At 42.1% G+C, this 23,196-nt stretch overlaps 1 long non-coding RNA gene across 2 annotated transcripts in view; it reads left to right on the forward strand.

The window, feature by feature from the left end:
* LOC143769253 (uncharacterized) overlaps positions 1-23,196 on the forward strand; it is a 125,320-nt gene that overhangs the window by 56,679 nt on the left and 45,445 nt on the right. The window lies entirely within an intron of this gene.

The raw sequence follows: 23,196 nt of genomic DNA on the forward strand, positions 1-23,196 counted from the left end.
TTTAACAGGTTGGCCTGAAGCAGTCATATAACCTCTGGCTCTCCATATTACGCCAAAATCGAAAATAATGCCATGTGCATATCTAGAATCAGTGTATATGTTTGCTGTCTGATCTTTGGCTATTTTTAGAGCTTCAACTAATGCCGTAAGTTCTGCTTCTTGTGCAGACTGATTAGCAGGGAGAGGTTCTGCTTTCAGCACTTCATGCTGAGTTACTACCGCATAACCTGTATGAAATTGTCCATTCATATCTGCATATCTACTGCCATCTATGAAAAGTTCAAATGTAGCATTACAGAGTGGCTTGTCACGTACATTACGTAAGCCCTGAGTCTCTTGTTCCATTAATTGTACACAATCATGCATTGACTCTGATGGGTCAAAGGAGTTGGAGAGTGCAGTTTCCTCAGGTATGGTACCCCCCTCAGGCTCTAAAGGGAGCAAAGACGCGAGATTAAGAGTCTGAACCCTGGCAAAGGAAATGTTGGGCGGCAGTAGTAGGGAACATTGGAGACGGAGGTGTCTGGCCATTGAAATATGTTTAGGTTGGACCTGGTTAAGAATGCCATGTACATCATGAGTGGTCTGAACTAGAAGTGGGTGATCAAGAACAATCTCAGAAGCTTTATCTAATAACAGTGAAATTGCGGCTACTACTCTTACACAAGAAGGTGCGGCTCTAGCTACAGGGTCCAGATGAGCTGATATGTATGCCACAGGTCTCTGTTTGTTTCCATGTTTTTGTGTGAGCACCCCTGTAGCATGTGAGGATATCTCAGCTGCCATCAATTGAAAAGGTTTAGTGTAGTCTGGGAGCCCCAAAGCCGGAGCTGATACCAGTGCTGTTTTCAAAGAGGAAAATGACTGTTTAGCCTCTTCACTGAGTGAATATGGCGTGTTGGCAATACAGTCATATAAAGACTGCATGAGTTGACTTGCATGTATGATCCACTGTCTACAGTGTGAAACAATACCCAGGAAAGCACGCAGCTGTTTGTGATTCCTGGGTTCAAGCATGTTACGTATGGCTTCCGTACGTTGAGGTGTCTGATGCCCTGTGATATGCAGTGACCTAAGAACACGACTGTTTGTTGACAAGCCTGGAGTTTCTGTCTATTTACTTTACAGCCTTCTTGCGCTAGGAAAATTAAGAAATTAACAGTTGAGGTAACTGCCGTCTGCTCATCAGGGCAACAAATAAGTAAATCATCTACATACTGTAGAATGACTACTCCTGGTTCTGGGGTGAAATTTTTCAGCACGGTCTGCATTGCTTCAGAGTACAAAGTTGGTGAGTGTACCATACCTTGTGGCAATCTTGTCCATGCTAATTGTTTACCCTTGAATGTAAAGGCAAACAAATGCCAACAGTTCTTATGTAGTGGCACAGAAAAAAATGCGTTTGATAAGTCAATTACCGTAAAATATGCAGCAGTGCTGGGAATTTGAGACAGTAAGGTATGAGGATTCGGTACCACAGGTGTGACCGGTGCCAAAACCTTATTGATTTCCCGTAGGTCGTGCACCATGCGATATTTCACCATAGTTTCTTTGGAGGAAACTTTCTTTTTAACAGGATATAAGGGTGTATTGGCGGGTGACCTGATTTCTACCAAAACACCTTGTAACACATAATCCTGAATTTGTTGAGAAATCGCCAGTTCTTGCTGGGCGCTGATGGGGTATTGCCTAAGCTGAGGTAAAATGGTTCGCGGGGCAGTTTCTAACAGTATAGGAGCTACTGATAAGAATCCTACATCAGTGTCTCCTTTTGCCCATAGGCTGTCAGGAACCCGAGACAAGTCAATTTTTGCTTGTTGAGTGTAAATTTCGGGAAAATCCTCCATTGCCTGTATTCTAACATATTGTTCCAGAGTTTCTGCATCTTCAGGGATGGTCAGCATAACTGTGCCATTTTCTCTAAAATGGATGTTTGCGTGCATTTTACTTAAGACATCAGTACCCAGCAAGCAGGTAGGTGCACCTTTAGCAAATAAAAATTTGGATACAAAGGTTTTAGGGCCAAAGCTCACATTTAAAGGTTTTGTAAAGGGCAACGCCTGAATTTTACCATCATACCCTTCTGCATATGTTACCTTTGAGGATATATTGTCAGGATATGGTAAAAAGTCTTGATTTAAAATGGAGGATGTTGCTCCCGTATCTATCAGAAAAGGTACATTTTTGCCCTCAACCTCAACTTGTATTATTGGTCTTCTAGAAGGAAGTGAGACCTGCATAACCTTCAGTCATTCTGAGCTGTCTGTTTGATCAGGCGCTGGGTTATTTATCCTATTTTTGGGTACAAAGGTTCCTGAATCTATATCTGCTTTTCTCTTCCTACATTCCCTTTGGAAATGTCCTGGCTTCTTATAGTAATGACAAGTAAACTTTTGATTAGCAGAGCCAGTATTAGCCTGTGCAATTCTTACTGGCTTAGAATTTTCTCTTAAGTCCATTTCTATCCCTACAGCTTTCTGTCTAGCCAGGTGTGGGTCTTCCAAGGTTCTCCAATCAGGGGTTGCGGCCTTAAGCTTTTCCTTCACTTTTGGAGACAATCCATCTATAAAGGTTTTTGTAACTAACCTCATCATTCCTGAAGCGGTTAGATCCATGCCTTCATCTCTGAAATTATTTTCTACACTTAGATAATATTCGTCTACTGATTGTCCAGATTTCTGAGCCACCACTCCCGTTGTTCCTCTCTGCCTCTGTTTTTCCCTCATGAAAACCATTAAGTGATCTACAAATTGCGTACCTGATTCTATCGTTTGTAAGGCACCATCTCCTGCCTGGGGCCTATGTACCTGTAGATTTGCTAATAGCTCCTGGAAGAGTCCAGGAGTCATTTTCATTCTACATAATTCTTCTCCATCTGCCCAAACTCCAGCGTGAGTCTGCATAATTTGCTGTATATATTGTGCAAATCTAACTGGACACTGGGTGGGATCTGGTGCGTTATGCAAGAGAGACATGCCTTCAGCGGGGGACCAAGGGAAATATTGTCGAGTTTGGTGATATCTAGTTCCCATTACTACGTCAGCACCAGGTTCCCTAAAGGGTCTTGGTACTACCCTAACAGGGGCAAGTACAGCGCCATGTCTAGGTGTACCACAGGCTAGGCAATCATTTCTCCAGTCTGGATTTTGTTGTCCACAGTGCGGACATACCCATCCTCCTGGTCCGGCTAAACTTTGAGGTGGTGTTTGGAGAAAAGATGGGGCATGTGGGTTAAGGTATGGGGGTGGGGTGTTCTTATATTCCACATTTTGTTTTTCTCCATAGCCTGCGGGTCTAATACACCACTTTTTATTCTGTTGATTATATGTCCATCCCTCTTTTTCTGCTACCCTAGAGACATCAATCAACGCTTGGATCTGATCTATCCATTTCTTGTCTCTGATTATGCCTTTTTTTTTTTTCCTGAATTCCTTCCCATTTTTTTCTACTAAAGGCTTCTGCCTTAGTAACTCCAAACTTACAAAAAATCTTTCTCAGCCCCTTAGTGGCATCTTCACCACTTCTCTCCTTTATGATAGTATAGATATCTAATTCTTCTGGTTCCGACTTTGTTTGCTTATTCCCCATTTTCTTATCCTGAGCTTTTTTTTCTTTTCTTGCCCTAGGTGGCGTTTGGGTATGAGAATACCTCGTTACCTTCTTCCTAAGGAGCTAGGATGTTTAACGGCTTCTGCGTACCGTGTTGATGTAAGAAAATCCTGATTCCTACACCTATAGCAAACAACACAAATGCAACCAGACAGAGGATCAAAATACAACGTATCTTGTCCCAGGCTAATTTATCTGTCCTGGGCTCATACTATCATACACTTATCCGTCACCAGGTTTTCGTCAAAGACAGGATCAGAGATTGAACATAGGCGCGGAGGTCTCCCCGAAAGGACGCAACCACGTTGCCCAGTGGGACAGTCACTTCTTCTGTTTCAACACCCTGGGCGGCTTATAGGGCTATTCCCAACTTCCACACACCTTCTATTCACATTCACTCTCATTCAATGCCGTACTCCGTGAGGTGGTCAATTCCTAAGTAGTTCAAGAACCCGAGCTATAGGTATCCTCCTCTACTAGAACTACCCTGTTATGGTTACCCCAATGACCAGGGGAATAAAAATACAAAACGGACTAGCTCTCGGGTGATGGAAACTAAGGTCGACCGTGACCTGAACCTGACCCAACACTTACAGTAGCCGGGGGATGTACCTACGATGCCCTAGACACCACGCGCCAGCCGGAGATCTAACTACCCCTATAAGAGGAATATACAGGCCTGCCTTACCTCCAGTGAGGAACCCCAAAAGATGATAGTAGGCCCCCACAGATATTGACGGTGAGTTCAGAGGAAATGACATACGTAGGATGAACAGCAGATTTAGCACAGTGAGGTCCGCTTACTAGATAGCAGAAGGACAGGAAAGTGTTACTTCACGGTCAACCTAAAAACACTATTCAAAAACACCATCCAGAAACTACTTTAAACTCCAGTGACAACTCATGCCACTGGAGTAGTAATTTTCTGTCCACAAGAGCTTCCAGCACTGAAAGGTCACATTGCAGATAGCTGGACAAAAATAGCAAAACAAGAAACAAAAATTCAACTTAGCTGAACTGGGACTTGAAGCAGGTGAATGCAACAGAATGCTACCAGCACATTGATGGCCGGCATATGACTAACAGCCAAGCAGCCTTAAATAGGAAACTCCCCTAGAGGGTGGCGACAGGTAATCAGAGATGGAGGAAGGCACATAAGAGACACTACCATAACAGACCACCGGGGGAGCCCACAAACCGAATTCACAACAGTACCCCCCCCTTAAGGAGGGGGCACCGAACCCTCACCAGAACCACCAGGGCGATCTGGATGAGCACTATGAAATGCACGAACCAAATCGGGAGCATGAACATCGGATGCTGTCACCCAAGAATTATCCTCCTGGCCATAACCTTTCCACTTAACCAGATACTGAAGTCTCCGTCTGGAAACACGGGAGTCCAAGATCTTTTCCACCACATACTCCAATTCACCCTCAACCAACACAGGAGCAGGTGGATCAGCAGAAGGAACAACCGGTACCTCATACCTCCGCAATAATGACCGATGGAAAACATTATGGATATTAAAAGATGCTGGGAGGTCCAAACGAAAGGACACAGGATTAAGAACCTCCAGGATCCTATAAGGGCCGATAAACCGAGGCTTAAACTTAGGAGACGAGACCTTCATAGGAACAAATCGAGAAGACAGCCACACCAGGTCCCCAACACAAAGACGAGGACCAATACGCCGATGACGATTAGTGAACTGTTGAGTCTTCTCCTGGGACAACTTCAGATTGTCCACAACCTGTCCCCAAATCCGATGCATCCTATCAACCAGAGCATCCACTCCAGGACAATCCGAAGACTCCAATTGACCGGACGAAAACCGAGGGTGAAACCCTGAATTACAAAAAAATGGAGAAACCAAAGTGGCAGAACTGGCCCGATTGTTAAGGGCAAACTCTGCCAACGGCAAAAAGTCAAGCCAATCATCCTGATCAGCGGACACAAAACACCTCAAGTAAGTCTCCAAGGTCTGATTAGTACGCTCAGTCTGGCCATTAGTCTGAGGATGGAATGCAGACGAAAAAGACAAATCGATACCCATCCTGGCACAGAACGTCCGCCAAAATCTAGACACAAACTGAGTACCCCTGTCAGACACTATATTCTCAGGAATACCATGCAAACGCACCACATTCTGAAAAAATAGAGGAACCAACTCAGAGGAGGAGGGCAATTTGGGTAAAGGTACCAAATGAACCATCTTAGAAAAACGGTCACAAATCACCCAGATGACAGACATCCTACGAGAAACCGGAAGGTCAGAAATAAAGTCCATAGAGATGTGCGTCCAAGGCCTCTTAGGAATAGGCAAGGGCAACAACAACCCACTGGCCCTAGAACAGCAGGGCTTGGCCCGAGCACAAACATCACAAGACTGCACAAACATGCGCACATCTCGAGACAAAGAAGGCCACCAGAAGGACCTAGACACCAAATCCCTGGTGCCAAAAATTCCAGGATGACCTGTCAACGCGGAAGAATGAACCTCCGAGATAACTCTACTGGTCCAATCATCAGGGACAAACAGTCTACCAGGCGGACAGCGATCAGGCCTATCCACCTGAAACTCCTGCAAAGAACTCCGCAGGTCTGGGGAGACAGCTGACAATATCACCCCATCCTTCAGGATGCCGGTAGGTTCGGAATCACCAGGCGAGTCAGGCTCAAAACTCCTAGAGAGGGCATCCGCCTTCACATTCTTGGACCCAGTCAGATATGACACCACAAAGTTAAATCGGGAGAAAAACAACGACCAGCGCGCCTGTCTAGGATTCAGACGCCTGGCCGACTCAAGATAAATTAGATTCTTGTGGTCAGTGAGGACCACCACCTGGTGTCTAGCACCCTCAAGCCAATGACGCCACTCCTCAAACGCCCACTTCATGGCCAGAAGTTCCCGATTTCCCACATCATAATTTCGCTCAGCGGGCGAAAACTTTCGGGAGAAAAACGCACATGGTCTCATTACTGAGCAGTCAGGATCTTTCTGCGACAAAACTGCACCTGCTCCGATCTCTGAAGCATCCACCTCAACCTGGAACGGAAGTAACACATCAGGTTGGCGCAACACAGGAGCGGAAGAAAAGCGGCGCTTAAGCTCTTGAAAGGCCTCCACAGCCGCAGAGGACCAATTAGCAACATCAGCACCCTTTTTGGTCAAATCAGTCAAAGGTTTAGCAATGGCAGAAAAACCCGCTATAAATCGGCGATAGAAATTAGCAAAACCCAAGAACTTTTGCAGACTCTTCAAAGAAGTAGGTTGCATCCAATCACAAATAGCTTGGACCTTGACAGGGTCCATCTCCATAGATGAAGGGGAAAAAATATATCCCAAAAAGGAAATTCTCTGAACTCCAAAACTACACTTTGAGCCCTTTACAAAAAGAGAATTAGCTCGCAAAACCTGAAAAACTCTCCTGACCTGTTGAACGTGAGATTCCCAGTCCTCCGAAAAAACAAGAATATCATCCAAATACACAATCATAAACTTATCCAGATATTCACGGAAAATATCGTGCATAAAGGACTGAAAAACGGAAGGGGCATTTGCGAGACCGAAAGGCATTACCAAATACTCAAAATGGCCTTCAGGCGTATTAAATGCGGTCTTCCACTCATCCCCCTGCTTAATCCGCACCAAATTATACGCACCACGTAGATCGATCTTAGTGAACCACTTAGCCCCCTTTATGCGAGCAAACAGATCAGTCAGTAAAGGTAACGGGTACTGGTATTTAACTGTAATCTTATTCAAAAGTCGATAGTCGATACAAGGTCTCAATGAACCATCCTTTTTACCTACAAAGAAAAATCCTGCCCCTAGTGGAGACAACGAGGGGCGAATATGACCCTTTTCCAAGGATTCTCTGATATACTCCCGCATAGCAGTATGTTCGGGCACAGACAAATTAAACAAGCGACCCTTAGGAAACTTACTACCGGGGATCAATTCAATAGCGCAGTCACACTCTCTGTGGGGAGGGAGAGAATCAACTTTAGGCTCTTGAAAGACATCATAAAAATCTGACAGAAATGCTGGGATCTCAGAGGGAGTAGATGAAGAAATAGGAACCAAAGGTGCATCCCCATGAATACCCCGACATCCCCAGCTCAACACAGACATAGATTTCCAGTCCAAGACGGGATTATGAATCTGTAACCATGGTAATCCAAGCACCAAGACATCATGTAGGTTATATAATACAAGGAAACGAATAATCTCCTGATGGTCTGGGGTAAGACGCATAGTCACTTGTGTCCAATATTGTGGTTTATTGCTAGCCAGAGGTGTAGAATCAATACCCTTCAGGGGAATAGAAACTTCCAACGGCTCCAAATCAAACCCACAACGCTTGGCAAAGGACCAATCCATGAGACTCAGAGCGGCGCCAGAATCCACATAAGCATTCACAGTAACAGATGATAAGGTACAAATCAATGTCACGGACAAAATAAATTTTGACTGCAAGGTACCTGTAGAAAAAGATTTATCAACCTTTTTATCAAGCTTATTTATACGTTTAGAGCATGCTGATATAACATGAGCTGGATCTCCACAGTAGAAGCACAATCCATTTTTGCGCCTGTAATTTTGACGTTCGCCTCTAGACAAAACACGATCGCATTGCATATGCTCTAATGCCTTTTCAGAGGTCACCGCCAAATGGTGCACAGGTCTTTGCTCAGAAGACACCGCCATATGGTGCACAGGTTTTTGCTCAGAAGATACCGCCATATGGTGCACAGATTTTTCCTCAGAAGACCCCGCCATATGGTGCACAGATTTGCGCTCCCGCAAACGCCGATCAATCTGGATAGCCAATTTCATGGCATCATTCAGACCTGTAGGCACAGGGAACCCCACCATGACATCCTTCACGGCATCAGAGAGACCTTCTCTGAAATTAGCTGCTAAAGCGCACTCATTCCATCTAGTAAGCACCGACCATTTACGGAATTTCTGGCAGTATATCTCAGCTTCATCTTGCCCTTGGGAAAGAGCTATCAAGGCTTTCTCAGCCAAAATCTCCAAATTAGGCTCTTCATAAAGCAACCCCAAAGCCTGAAAAAACGCATCTACATTTAACAACGCAGGATCCCCTGGCGATAATGCAAATGCCCAACTTTGTGGGTCGCCGCGCAGTAGAGAGATAACAATTTTAACTTGTTGAGTATGATCACCAGCAGAGTGAGATCTCAGAGACAAAAACAATTTGCAATTTTCCCTGAAACTCAAAAACCGGGATCTGTCTCCGGTAAAGTATTCAGGCAGAGGAATCTTAGGTTCAGACATTGGAGCACGTATAACAAAATCTTGTAGGTTCTGTACTTTTGTCGCAAGGTTATTCAAACCTGCAACTAAACTCTGTGAATCCATGATTCAAATGGGTGTAACCCAAGCATTCAGAGGTTAAGAGGAGAGGAGAAAAAAAAAGGCTGAAGACTGCAGTTTAAGCAAGGAATACAAATGAGCAAACTAAGGTGCACTTTCAAACACAGAAAAAAAAAACCTTTTCTCCTCCTTCCTGCTTTAGTGCATATTTTAACACATAGATTTTTTACCGGCCGGCCAAACTGTTATGGTTACCCCAATGACCAGGGGAATAAAAATACAAAACGGACTAGCTCTCGGGTGATGGAAACTAAGGTCGACCGTGACCTGAACCTGACCCAACACTTACAGTAGCCGGGGGATGTACCTACGATGCCCTAGACACCACGCGCCAGCCGGAGATCTAACTACCCCTATAAGAGGAATATACAGGCCTGCCTTACCTCCAGTGAGGAACCCCAAAAGATGATAGTAGGCCCCCACAGATATTGACGGTGAGTTCAGAGGAAATGACATACGTAGGATGAACAGCAGATTTAGCACAGTGAGGTCCGCTTACTAGATAGCAGAAGGACAGGAAAGTGTTACTTCACGGTCAACCTAAAAACACTATTCAAAAACACCATCCAGAAACTACTTTAAACTCCAGTGACAACTCATGCCACTGGAGTAGTAATTTTCTGTCCACAAGAGCTTCCAGCACTGAAAGGTCACATTGCAGATAGCTGGACAAAAATAGCAAAACAAGAAACAAAAATTCAACTTAGCTGAACTGGGACTTGAAGCAGGTGAATGCAACAGAATGCTACCAGCACATTGATGGCCGGCATATGACTAACAGCCAAGCAGCCTTAAATAGGAAACTCCCCTAGAGGGTGGCGACAGGTAATCAGAGATGGAGGAAGGCACATAAGAGACACTACCATAACAGACCACCGGGGGAGCCCACAAACCGAATTCACAACACTACCCGCTAAAGGACACGACACAGAAAATCTTACGGACAGTGCAGGGCAGATATAAGAGATCTAACAGTGTCTCTTACCTGGCCAGGTTTTTATTCATCTGCCGTCCATTATCCCAGATTCTCTTTTCGTTCGTATTCTGCCGGTGTTCTTGAAGGAGTACACAGACCTCGGGTCCCTGTTCAGGCGCCAGGAAATGTCGGGACCACACTCAGTCGGAGCAGCCTTTGGAAGTGGGGAATCACCAGAAATAATACACAAGACACGTTTTGTATAGTATATCACTGGGAAGTCTCTGAAGCACGCCTGCCTTCAAGGTGCTATCCCCTCTTTATATAGTTGTACAGGTAGTTTCAGTGGTTATACAAGTTTTGCTTGTTTAAACAAAAAGAGAAAAAGAGAAGACAAAAAAACAGTTTCGGCTATGTGATAGTTTCACAACAAACAAAACAGTACAGTTTCGCCTAAGTGGCAGTTTCACAAACAAAAAATAGGATTTCACACTATAGCTAAAATGTCCTTGAATGGACAGGTCAATATTGATCACAAATTCGTTTTGGTTCATTGAGGTAACCATTTTTGTTCCGCTCTTCACAGTACATAACTTTATGCATCTATAAACCACTTCTATGTACTGAATTACAAGGTACATTATCTGCAAAGGAAATGTGAATATTGTGCAAACCTAATGAGGTAGCTGATAACACTGCTACAACTTAAAGGCACATACACTGCAACTTTGGGGAATTACACATGTGACGTCAATGTAAGCTGCTGAATCGATGGCAGGAGTGGTCTGTGAAGGTAAGGTCCTGATGACTCTGCGATAGCTGGACTATCAGCCTGCGCATGTGCTGCACCCTCTGAGGAGGCACAACCAGGCAATGACAGCAGTTGTGCAAATTATACGGCAGAACAGGCTGGTTATTGAAACAAGAGCAACCTGTCAATCACAGACAGGAGGAGGACAGTGGGTGGGGAATATGGAGAAAGGCAGGAAAGTGCAGTGCCCACCCCACTGTACTTGCAGCTCATGAGCCTAAAGTATTAAAGCTTTATTTTTCTAAATGGAAAAACGGTTTTCTACAAGAAAGGTATGGATTTAATAAGCATTTAAAGGCCTTATATGCCTCTTGTTAGGGATATAAAAAGAAGTGCGGTACTAGTGACCATTTTGACCCCAAATCTGTCTTGACAAAATTTATGTTCAGCAGATGGCAAAAAGTTAAAATTGCAATTTTCTTTTCCTAATTATGATTTATTTTTTGTACATTGACTGTGTGGAATAAGTGACCCACATAAGTGACCCACTTAACAGGATGCTACAATTGAGGTATATTATTTTATGTAGCTTTGTGTGTTTTTGCACATTAAAAATACTTTGTAAAAAAACTATATATTTGTGTCACCAGGTTCTAGGAAAATTAAATTTTTTATTTTTCTGTTAAAGGGATTGTCCTGTCAATGCCAAGTCTGAAGTCACTCTTATGAATCCCCCAGCACATGCACTGTGCGCTGTAGGGATTCACCGATTTCAGACCCAGGAACAAAGGGTATACATTTACCTTGCCAGTGGGCATGGTCTCGCTTCATACACTTGTATTGAGCCAAAGCTGTGCCCTGACTATTAACGAGGTCGGCTAGTGGGCATGGCGGACTCGATGGCATGGTCTTGCTCCATGCAAGTGTTTTGAAAGCAAGGCCACTCCCACTGGCCAGGAGTATGTATAACTCATACATACCCTCCAGTTCTTGGGTCTGAAACCGACGAATCCCCACCGCACACATTGTGCACTTAGGGGTTTCATAAGTCTGCAGATTTACCGGTTTTGATCAGACAACCCCTTCAATGCAGTTTCTTTTTTGAAGAGCGAGTAGTAGTTTTTATTGGTACCATTTGGGGTATATGTCCTTTTTAAAACACTTTTTGACAAAATGACATAAAAACAGAGATTCGGCCTTTTTTTTTTTGTGATCACTGGGTGGGACACATATCATGCTGATTTTATTGCTTTGGAAGTGATGGATGTGATGATACCAAATATGTATAGTTTCTTTACACTTTATTACTTTTTCACAATAAAATCCCTGTTCTTAAAATATTTTACTGCTTTGCCATTTTCTCCGAGTCGCAACTTTAAAAAAAATTTTTTTTTGAACATGGGGGTGTATGAGGGCTTGTTTCGAGTGGGACAAACTATCATTTTAGTTGGTAGAATTGAGGCTTTTGCCTTTTTTATGGACGTTTATTCATTTTTTTATGCAAAGTGGCAAAAATGTAACTATTCCGGCAATACTTATTTTTTATATGGCGTTCACCAGGAAAGTTGAGTGACAAGCTAGTTTTATATTTCGGATTATTAGAGATGCAAGGATGCCAAATAATTTTCTTTTTTTTTTAATAATAAAGGACTTTTTAAAAAATGGTTTATTACATTTTTTGTCTTTTTTTATTTTTCTATTCTTTTTTTTAAAGTTTGATACATAAAATCCTGTGTTACACATGGACAAGTGGAGATCATATATCATCTCTCTTCTGTCCCTGCAGCCAGTCAGCTCTCCCTCAGCCTCTTCTCTCTTCCTTTACACTGGCTGGAGTAAAAGGAAGAATTTAACATCAATATACCTAATTTGGACATGTCCGTGTGTCTGTGCACAATGAGTTATCCACAGTTGGGTGTAACCATGGATACCTAAGGAGAGGAGCTCTCCCTGGTATCGAGTTAAGGCTTTTTTTTTAATGTTAGCCTGTGAGGCAACACTGAGGCAACATTGCAAAGATGGATCAAATTGAGCTCGCTGCTGCACGTAGAGAAGCAAATCGCATACGGATGCATAACCTGTGTCATAATGAAACAGAAGATGAACAAAATTGTCGAAGAACTGCTGATGCAGCCCAACAGAGGGCGGCCAGAGCAAGAGAAAAGAATGAAGTAACTGAATCACGTAGAGCATCTAATGCTGCATGACAATGATCAACACGTAGTGCACAAAGTGATACACATATTTCACAAAAAAGAGAACAAGATAGAATACGAGTCCAAAATGCAAAGCCACTCGACGACGGAAAGTTACATTTGCTGCTAGAGGACTTCTCAATCAAATTGATGAGACACGTATTGAAGAGCACTATGCTGGTGAACTGACATTTCGATGTCAGTTCTGCCAATCTAAAAATTTCAAAGACGAAATGGCGCAGGACAAAACATTCCCTTCCTGCTGCAAGAGAGGGTGCATCCAATTACGTCCCATTCGTTTGGATGATCCATTAGTCAAGTTGATGAAAGGAGAACATCAGCATTCCAATAACTGTATGGCTAATATAAGGCAATACAATAGCTTGCTTGCTTTGGCATCAATGGGAGCACAAGAAGCGCCACCTCCTGGGCATGGTCCATACTTTTTTCAAATTCATGGACAACTTTACCACAGAACAGCCCCATTGCATCCCGCTGTGGGTAGTACTCCCAAGTTTGCCCAGATTTATATCTTGAACAGTGAAGAAGCATTAAGTACAAGAAGTCAAGCAAATAAAACATGCCTCCCAGCACTGCTGTCATCTTTTGGAGAGAAAATGAAAGCAACTAACCCATTCCCAAGAACCTTCACAATGATGAGGGCATTTGAAATAGAGGAAAAGAGGATTGCTGAATTAGAAAATCGCGATCCACTCGAAATAACAATGTCAATTATAAATGACTACAATGGTGACCAGAGGCGCTACAATGCACCAAGGTGCAATGAAGTAGCTATAATTTATCAAAATGCAATGGGTGAACCCCAATTTAATAGGGATATCAGAGTTCACCTCAAACATGAGAACCAAACTGTTCAAATCAGCTTTCTTCACAGAAAGTGTGATGCAATGACATATCCACTTCTATTCCCATATGGGGACAGTGGATGGACAATAAATTTTACAACTCTAATTACCCTAAGTGTGCAACATCAAGGAGTTGGTGACATTCATCTACCATCCATACCAGTGGATCAAGATTGACAAGAAAAAAAATCACGCTGTTGCAGTACTATGCATACAGGCTTGCCCTTTTAAATGCTGGGAAGTTAACACAACAATTTATCTTTGACAGTTACGTCAAAATTGAATCCGACAGGATCGAATATATAAAACAAAATCAAAAGGCATTACGCGTCGACAGTTATACCAGCGTTATGGATCACATCCATAATGCTGCATTACACCAAGGGCTAATGTAGTAGATGTTTCAAAAGCATGGACTACCACACACTCACATGCTCTTAATCCTCGGAGAGGAAGATAAAGCAAGGGACAAAGAAATAATTGATGAATTGGTCTCTGCTGAAATCCCAAATGAGACAGCAAATCCAAAACTACATGAGGCAGTGATGAAGCACATGATTCATGGCCCATGTGGCGAAGATCAACCTGGTGCTATATGCATGACAGATGGTCAATGCGCAAAAAAAATTCCCAAAGGAATTTAATACAGAGACAAACCCCAATGTTGATGGTTATCCACAGTACCGTCAACGCAATACTGGCAAAACCAGACGAGGAACGGGAGAAATCGACTATAGATGGGTAGTTCCATACAACCCTTATTTATTACTCAAGTACAATTGCCATATCAATGTTGAGATATGTGCTTCAATAAAAAGTGTTAAATATATTTTCAAATATGTATACAAAGGACATGATTGTGCCAATATCAAGTTTGATACATTAAACTGGAATGAACCAGCCATGTACCTAGATTCTCGGTATATAAGCGCCCCTGAGGGCATGTGGAAAATCAGAAAAAATAAAATGCATGATGCCTCACATACCATTAAAAGGCTTGCTGTTCACCTTGAAAACATGCAGCAAGTGTTTTTCAAAGATGGTAATGTGGATATGGTTATTTCAGACTCAAAAGCCTCAACTCTGCAGGCTTATTTTGAGCTAAACGGAGTTGACACGGAATTCCGCCCATCAGTTTTTGTACAGTGAAATCCCTGAACACTATGTCTGGGATAGAAAAGCTGTACTAGAAGGATGGAAAAAATGACGGGCTCAATTTGGGAAAACAATTTCCCGAATGTATACAGTCTCTTCAGCAGATGGTGAGCTGTATTACCTAAGACTCCTTTTACTTTACATAAGAAGAGCAAAGTCTTATGCTGACTTAAGGACTGTCAATGGAGTCGTACATGACACGTATAAACATGCGTGCATTGATCTTCATCTTTTGGAAGACGATTCCCAATGGGAAGACGGTATAACGGATGCAATTGCTTTCCAAATGCCCTACCAACTTCGCAAATTATTTGCTATAATTTGTGTATATGGGGAACCAGCTAAACCATTGGCATTATGGCAAAAATATAAAACTGAATTTATGGAGGATTACACCAGGTGGTATATTCCAGAAATTGCTGAGCAACTGGCTCTTCGTGATATTAATGCCAACTCCAGTAAATGTTCCAGATGAAATACTGGACCAACTGAATTATGCTGTAATAAAGCAGGAGGCTGAGCAATTGAAAGCTATGTTTAATGAAGCTCAGAAATCAGCTTTCGATGCAATTATGCAAGCAGTCAATGATACATCACAGCCAGACGACACTATGTGGAAAAAAAAGGCAATTTGGTGGAAAAGTTTTCATAAACGGTGGTGACTTTTGTTAAACCCTACCAATAGTGGAAGGTGGAAAAAGAGCCCAAATTGTACAGTCCACCATTAAATACTCAAAATCCTGGAATCAGTATTCATGGTTCCAGTTATAACAGAATATGAGAATGTCTCAGAACGAGGTTGAGTACAACTCATGGTTACTGAAACTTGGCAATGGAGAATTGTCAAATGTATATGGTCTACCAGAAGACATAATTGAAATCCCGAATTCTTTTATTGAAGAGGGTGATTTAATTACAGCTATTTTTGATGACTCAATTGAGATTACCGATGCAACGGTAGAAGTAATTGCCAATAAAGCAATTCTTACGCCATTGAATGATGACGTTCACGCCTCGAACGACAAAATTCTTAGTCAAGTTCAAGGTGAACACTCAACATATCGCTCCGTCGACACAATTGCGGAATAGGAGGGTGTGATTCTCACAGATTACCCTGTAGAGTTCCTTAAATCTTTAAATCCCACTGGGATGCCTCCTCATGAACTAAAGCTGAAACCAGGAGCTGTAGCTATGCTCCTGCATAATCTTAACAGAAAGCGTGGCTTTTGTAATAGCACAAGGCTTTATGTGAAAAGCTTAAAAGCAAAAGTTATTCATGTCGTTGCTTTAAATCAGTGTTTCCCAAACTCCAGTCCTCACGGGCCCCACGGGTCATGTTTTCAGGATTTCCTTAGTATTGCGCAAGTAGTGAAAGTATCATCAAGGCATCAGGAATTGCCTCACCTGTGCAACACTATGGAAATCCTGAAAACATGACCCGTGGGGCCATGAGGACTGGAGTTTGTGAAACACTGCTTTAAATGGAAAAGTAAAGGGTCAGACAGTTCATATTCCAAGAGTTGACCTGATTTCCAAAGATAAAAACTTGCCAGTCCGGATGCGACGGCATTAATTTCCTGGCATGTTGGCTTTTGCAATGACCATCAATAAATCTCAGGGACAGTCCTTGGATATTGCAGGAATTTATTTGCCTCTCCCAGTGTTTTCACACCGGCAGTTATATGTGGTTTTCTCCAGGGGAAGGAAAAGCCAACAAATAAGGGTCAAAATATTTGAGACACAGAAGCAAGGTAAACTTATTCCTAACGTTGACAAATGGTTTACTGTCAACTGTGTGTACAAAGAAGTCTTTTATTAAGCTTTTTAACAATTGTAAAAGCCAAAAAAAAATTGTACACAAAAGCGGGACTAACTCCTAGCCGTGGTCTACGGACCAAACATTGGGCATGGACAGGGCCTTGGGGGCAGATCCCAAGTGCGCTCAACCATGTAAAATAGCTTACGCTCATGAACATTGAGGAATAGCGCTATCGGATAGCTCTACCCGTTCATTTCCTTTAGGAATAGGGCTATGGGATAGCTCTACCTGTTCAATTTCTTCATGGAAAGGGATATCAGATAGCTCTACCCAAACAGTATTAGCTTTTTCTTACACAAGGTAGGAGTGGCAGGAGAGGTACACCAGGTATTTATGCTTGCTATTAGTCTGCACATATGCCAGTCTGGTGCGTGGGTACACCCCACTGCATGGTCCGTCATCACCGCGTATGCCCAAAGGGCGCGCAATCACTAATATCTTATGAATGATAGCGCCAAAACTTTTTCTCCACTCATGGTTAGTGGTTGGTTGATCAGAGTGTGATTAGTATTATTGGACCAATTTTCCCACATGAGAGAAAATATGGTTGTGCGACCCTAACTTTAAAATGAGCCCTAAATTGCTGCTGTAGCTGCAACCCAAAATGGGGTATGGCCATTAGTAGCTAGGACTTACAGTATGTCATATGTCCTTAGCTGCTGAGGTCCCACCATGCAATGACGTATGAGATGTCCTTAGCTGGGAGAAGATTAATAGCTTACCTTCTATGCACTTCACTTTCTCACGCTTGAGTACATTCTCCTCTACTTTCCTAGTCTTCTAGTTGGACTAGTATTAGGATTTTTTTTAAAAGTCTGATCAAGGATTCATCTTGGTGCAACATCTATCTTTTCCAAGTCCAAGGGGTGTGAGTGTGTTCATAAGTTATTCCCTTTAGTGAGAGATCAGAACTCCATCGAGGATCGTGGTGGACACTGGGGTGGCAAGCCGGTGGAAGCCAGGGGGAAGACAAACTCTTCCTAAGACTCAATAAAAGGAGGCAATTGTTCTCTGACTCTTGTGGCTTTCCTTATTGGTGACTCAGGGAGTGATTTGTTGAAGATCCTCTATCTTTTTGGAGAAAACTTGTGCATAGTTTTTGTCCTTAAGTGAAGAATGTCTTATTGTCGATGATTGATTTTAAGTACATTTGTAGTAGAGCTGAATTTTCATGAAAAATGTCTTTAATGGTAGAGTGATGACTTACTAAGTAGAATGAACTCATTAAGATCATCTGTGGTCCAATGTAAAACCCACATACTCCATTGTAACAAATGATAAACTCAGCTAAGCTATATCTGAAAAATCATCTGTATTTGCTTGATCTTTTTATATGTGACAATATTACACAATTAACAAAAACCTCAGCATTTTGTTATTGCTGGAAGAGAAGCTCATTTTGTCCAAGGCTGGAGCTGATAAACATATGGCCGGTTCCCTGTAGACTCCGATACAAATAATGCTTGAAGCAATGTGTAGAGGAACCATCAGCAACCCTTCATGTTCTTCCTGAAAGTCAGCAATAATGAGAAATGGAAAGATTTCTCTAGGATAAGAAACGCCCACAGACCAGAGCCTTGAGTATATTTGAAGTGGAGCTCGGCCAGGGTGGATGAAACACTGACTTAGCAAATAGGATTAATTAGGGTTTCTTTCAAGTAAAGTTTAATACAGGCACTCAATATCCTACATTCTACATCCTAGTATGGAACATAAATCCAGGACAACTCATAAAGTCTAGACAACTTTGATATGGAAAAAGGGGATTTTTTTGTATACACATATTAGTGTTTTAATTTAAAGTTACAGGCTCTATTTTTTTATTAATTTCCCTACTCCTTGATAAACAGATTATACTTTGATACTAATTTCAGACTTGGTTGCTTTGAACATGCTGAATATGAGGTGTATGTGCCCAGGATGATTCCACCTTCGCTAGTTCTTTTGCAACAGCATAGCCTTGTTGAAATTGAGCTGCGTGATTTTTCCCTGTTCTTTCCTTTGAGTATCACCAGGCGTTCTCACATCTCTCTTCGCTGAAAAATAGTCAGTGCTGTTCATCCCCTTTCCATGCAAACTGCTGTGTGTGTCCTTTCCTACTTATTTACACTCCGAAACAGGACAACCGGTAGGATATGCATTCCTGGAAGACTTGGATGCTTTCCTACCTCCCAACACTTTGATCTGCCATGAATAACATCATCCCAATTACTTTTCTGCTGCTATCATCTACTGAGAGAAGAAAGGGAATGAACAAAGCTACTTTATACAGCCAGGAGCAGTGTGACAGCAGATCTTTATCAAAAGCAGCAGCACAGCTCACTATGTACAGGAGATGCACAGTCTCTAAGTCAGTAAAATTCACTGCCACAATTTCATACCAATCGGAGGAGGGTTTAAACTAGGGATGGGGGAGGGTATTCATTTTATAGGAGGGGAAGATAGGGCAGATAGAGACCTGGACACATAAGGAAGTTGGGGGTGGGTGGCGATGGCATGGGGGGTGGGGTTAGATCAGTTAATAATTTAAGAAAGAATAGAGGTACAGAGAGATACATAAAGTGCATGTATACTAATGCCAGAAGCCTCGCCAACAAAAGGGAGGAATTAGAACTAATGTTGTTGGAGCATAATTATGACATGGTGAGGATGTCTGAAACATGGATGGATGAGAGCCATGACTGGGCTGTTAACTTGCAGGGCTATAGCCTGTTCAGAAATGACCGTACAGATAAGCGAGGGGGTGGGGTGTGTCTGTATGTAAAATCGTCCTTAAAACCCATCCTGCGTGATAAGATAGGTGAATCTAATGAAAATGTAGAGTCCCTGTGGGTGGAGATAAGGGGAGGGGGAAAGAATAATAAATTACTGATAGGGGTTTGTTATAAATCTCCAAAAATAATGGAAGCAATGGAGAATATCCTCGTAAAGCCAATAGATGAAGCTGCGACTCAAGGAGAAGTCATTATTATGGGGGACTTCAACTACCCTGAAATAGATTGGGGAACAGAAACCTGCAGTTCCAGCAAAGGTAATCGGTTTTTGACAACTAAGAGAGACAATTACCTTTCACAACTGGTTCAGGACCCAACAAGAAGGGGGGCACTGCTAGACCTAATATTAACCAACAGGCCAGACCGCATACAAATATAAGGGTTGGGGGTCACATGGGGAATAGTGATCACAAAATAATAAGTTTTCATGTATCCTTTAATAAGATGTGTAGTAGAGGGGTTACAAGGACACTAAACTTCAGGAGGGCAAATTTCCAACGGATGAGAGGATCTTGGTGCAATTAACTGGGACAAAATCCTGAGACATAAAAATACACAAAGAAAATGGGAGACGTTTATTAGCATCCTGGATAGGACCTGTGCACAGTATATACCGTATGGAAATAAACATACTAGAAATAGGAGGAAACCAATATGGCTAAATAGAGCTGTAAGGGGCGCAATAAGTGACAAAAAGAAAGCATTTAGAGAATTAAAGGAAGTAGGTAGTGAGGAGGCATTAAATAAATACAAAAAATTAAATAAATTCTGTAAAAAGCAAATCAAGGCAGCAAAAATTGAGACAGAGAGACTCATTGCCAGAGAGAGTAATAATAATCCCAAAATATTCTTTAACTACGTAAATAGTAAGAAACTAAAAAATGATAGTGTTGGCCCCCTTAAAAATAGTCTGGGTGAAATGGTGGATGAGGATGAGGAAAAAGCCAATAAGAAAAAATTCTATCAGATAATTGGGATTAGTATCAACATGAAAACTAATGAAAAAACTAATGTCATACAAATACAAAGTTTATTAATCAAATTATTGAACAACATAGACAAAAAAGGCTTTAAAAGCATACACAACACCCAACAACTTAAATAGAATGTGAGTCTATCAAACCTAGCCAGACATTTAAATGTAGGATGGTGGGGGCATAAAGAGATACTATCACCCTACTTCTCCCTTCTTTTACCCTGCCTCTGTGGAGGTTGGCACCCTCGTGGACGCAAAAATGGCGCCCCTGCTCCATGACGGCTGGCCCTGCCAACCCTAGGAGTCCCTTGCTACAGAGTCTTATCCTTAATACTAAGAATATAGTCCAAAACATGCAATGGCTATATACCAAGACCCTAAGAAAACATAAACGTACCAAAACAGGTCAATGCTAGGTACAAATCACCAATGTGTTAACAATCTTTTATGGTCTGACAGTACTATCGTGCGATCCTACTCTAATGCTTTTTACACCCTAATTAGTCCCTAAGAGACATCCCTGCCTACCAGCGGAGGTTGGCACCCTCTTGAACACAATATGGCGCCCCCGCTCCTCGGCGGCTTACCCTGGTGGCCCTAATAAATCCCTTAGGTACACAGGGACACTGCATGGGGAGGTGCCTATGGGACTACTACTAGTGAAAGGTTATTACGGACCCCGAGTATCAGTTAGACCATAACAAAAAATAAATAAAGAAAAAGAAAGTGAGGGCGGTGCAGTACAATCAAAAAACACTTGATAGAAGTCCTGGGATCAACCAATAGAGGTTTTTTCTCCGACCCCCAAACAAGTACATGCCAGATATATAGTTATTGCAACATACCCTTCATTCAGTGTATCTCAAAATTACTTATTGCACTATGCCCAGGTGGCGGGGCTAGAGCAATTTCTCCTCAATATTTGAGAGTGAGGGCATTTTTTGTATAGGGATGGGTAAGTGGTTTTGCAGCTATGAAGGCATAGGTATCTTCTGCAGTGCATATGTCATGTGAGTTGGTAGGATACGCTATAGAATCGAACGGGTACAAATAAGTATGTTAAGAGATGGATTTATGAACAAAGGGAGGCAGTGTATGGTATCTATATGGATAGATAGAATCAGCGGATTCTTTACTGTAAGAGCAGTGAGACTATGGAACTCTCTGCCATATGATGTTGTAATGAGTGATTCATTACTAAAATTTAAGAGAGGACTGGAAGCCTTTCTTGAAAAGCATGATGTTACAGGTTATATATACTAGATTCCTTGATAGGGCGTTGATCCAGGGATCTAGTCTGATTGCCGTATGTGGAGTCGGGAAGGAATTTTTTTCCCCAATGTGGAGCTTACTCTTTGCCACATGGGTTTTATTTGCCTTCCTCTGGATCAACATGTTAGGGCATGTTAGGTTAGGCTATGGGTTGAACTAGATGGACTTAAAGTCTTCCTTCAAACTTAATAATTATGTTACTATTTCAGAGCCCCATTCTCAGAATTTCTGTAGGTTCTTCAGAATATTGAGAATAACCCTTTAAGACATTGGAACATTTTGGATTTTAAGATACACTCTTACTAAGAAAACATAATCTCTAACCACAGATTGGCCTTATAAAATTCAAAAACATTTTACCTGTGATTCAAGTCAAAACTTTTAGGCAATCAACCAGGGGCAACATGTAACCAAAGGTGCTGGTTGACAGTTGGGGGCACCAAGAAGCTCCTCATGCAAGGCTGTGAGCTAGGATAGTATAAAGAATATTTGCACCAGGTGAAGAAAGGCATTGGCTAATGGCAACAACTTCATTGGGAACCGCTCTGTCTATGTGCTGGGTATCAGAGCTAAACAAGCAAGCCACTCTTCTTTGGCTACAGACAGCAAATGTAATCCTTGCCCAAAAGGAAGACAGCCTAGAGAGCACGTACTGTACACTTAGAGGTTTTGCATTTTATTTCACCAACGAGATCAGTAAGAGGCAGCAATGAGAAGCAGAAATATCATTGGGAATTGTGTTTTACTATACCGACTAGTGAACACTCCTCGGTATAAAATCTGCTGCTCCAGTCATAATACAGATGGCAAGAAGCCCTTCTGGTAAGACACCAGCTAACCAAACATTGGCAAGAGCAATTAAAATGCACTTCATATCATTACTTTATCTGATAGCTTTTGGGAATTTCAGCAGTTTGGCAGATTCATTTCTCTTTGAACTGTGCTATTATGGGTAAGAACTATCTTAGTGCACAGACACTACAGGCAGGAAATTCGAGGATTGTACCGGACATATTGGATGGCAAGACGAGGGGATTTTATGCTTTTGCTTTAATCCAACATTTTCAAGAACTTCCTGTACTGACTCATGCGATAAAGAGGTTTCTCAAACTCCATGACACAAAGAACATTTCTAGACAAAAAAAAAAAAAAAGAGATAATTTTTCAAATGCCCACGAGTCTGGGAAGATGGGAATAAGACTCTGCTAGACTGCTTTAGAAATCAAAACTCCTTTAAAATCTAACAAGCCTGATACTTCTTTTTCCAGACATTTTCTATCTCGGGAGATTAAGGACACTTCAGTACAGTGGCGTTTTCACAGTTTTTCATCTGTTGGTTATGGAAACCTTAAAAGGATTATCCAATTTGACAATTTGGGGGTACAAAAAACGAAAAAAACAAAACAAAAACATACTACTTTTACCAATCTCCCACCATTCTTGTTCAGATACCGTC

The sequence above is a fragment of the Ranitomeya variabilis genome, chromosome 4 (assembly GCF_051348905.1).
Source record: "Ranitomeya variabilis isolate aRanVar5 chromosome 4, aRanVar5.hap1, whole genome shotgun sequence".
NCBI classification, from domain to species: Eukaryota; Metazoa; Chordata; class Amphibia; order Anura; family Dendrobatidae; genus Ranitomeya; species Ranitomeya variabilis.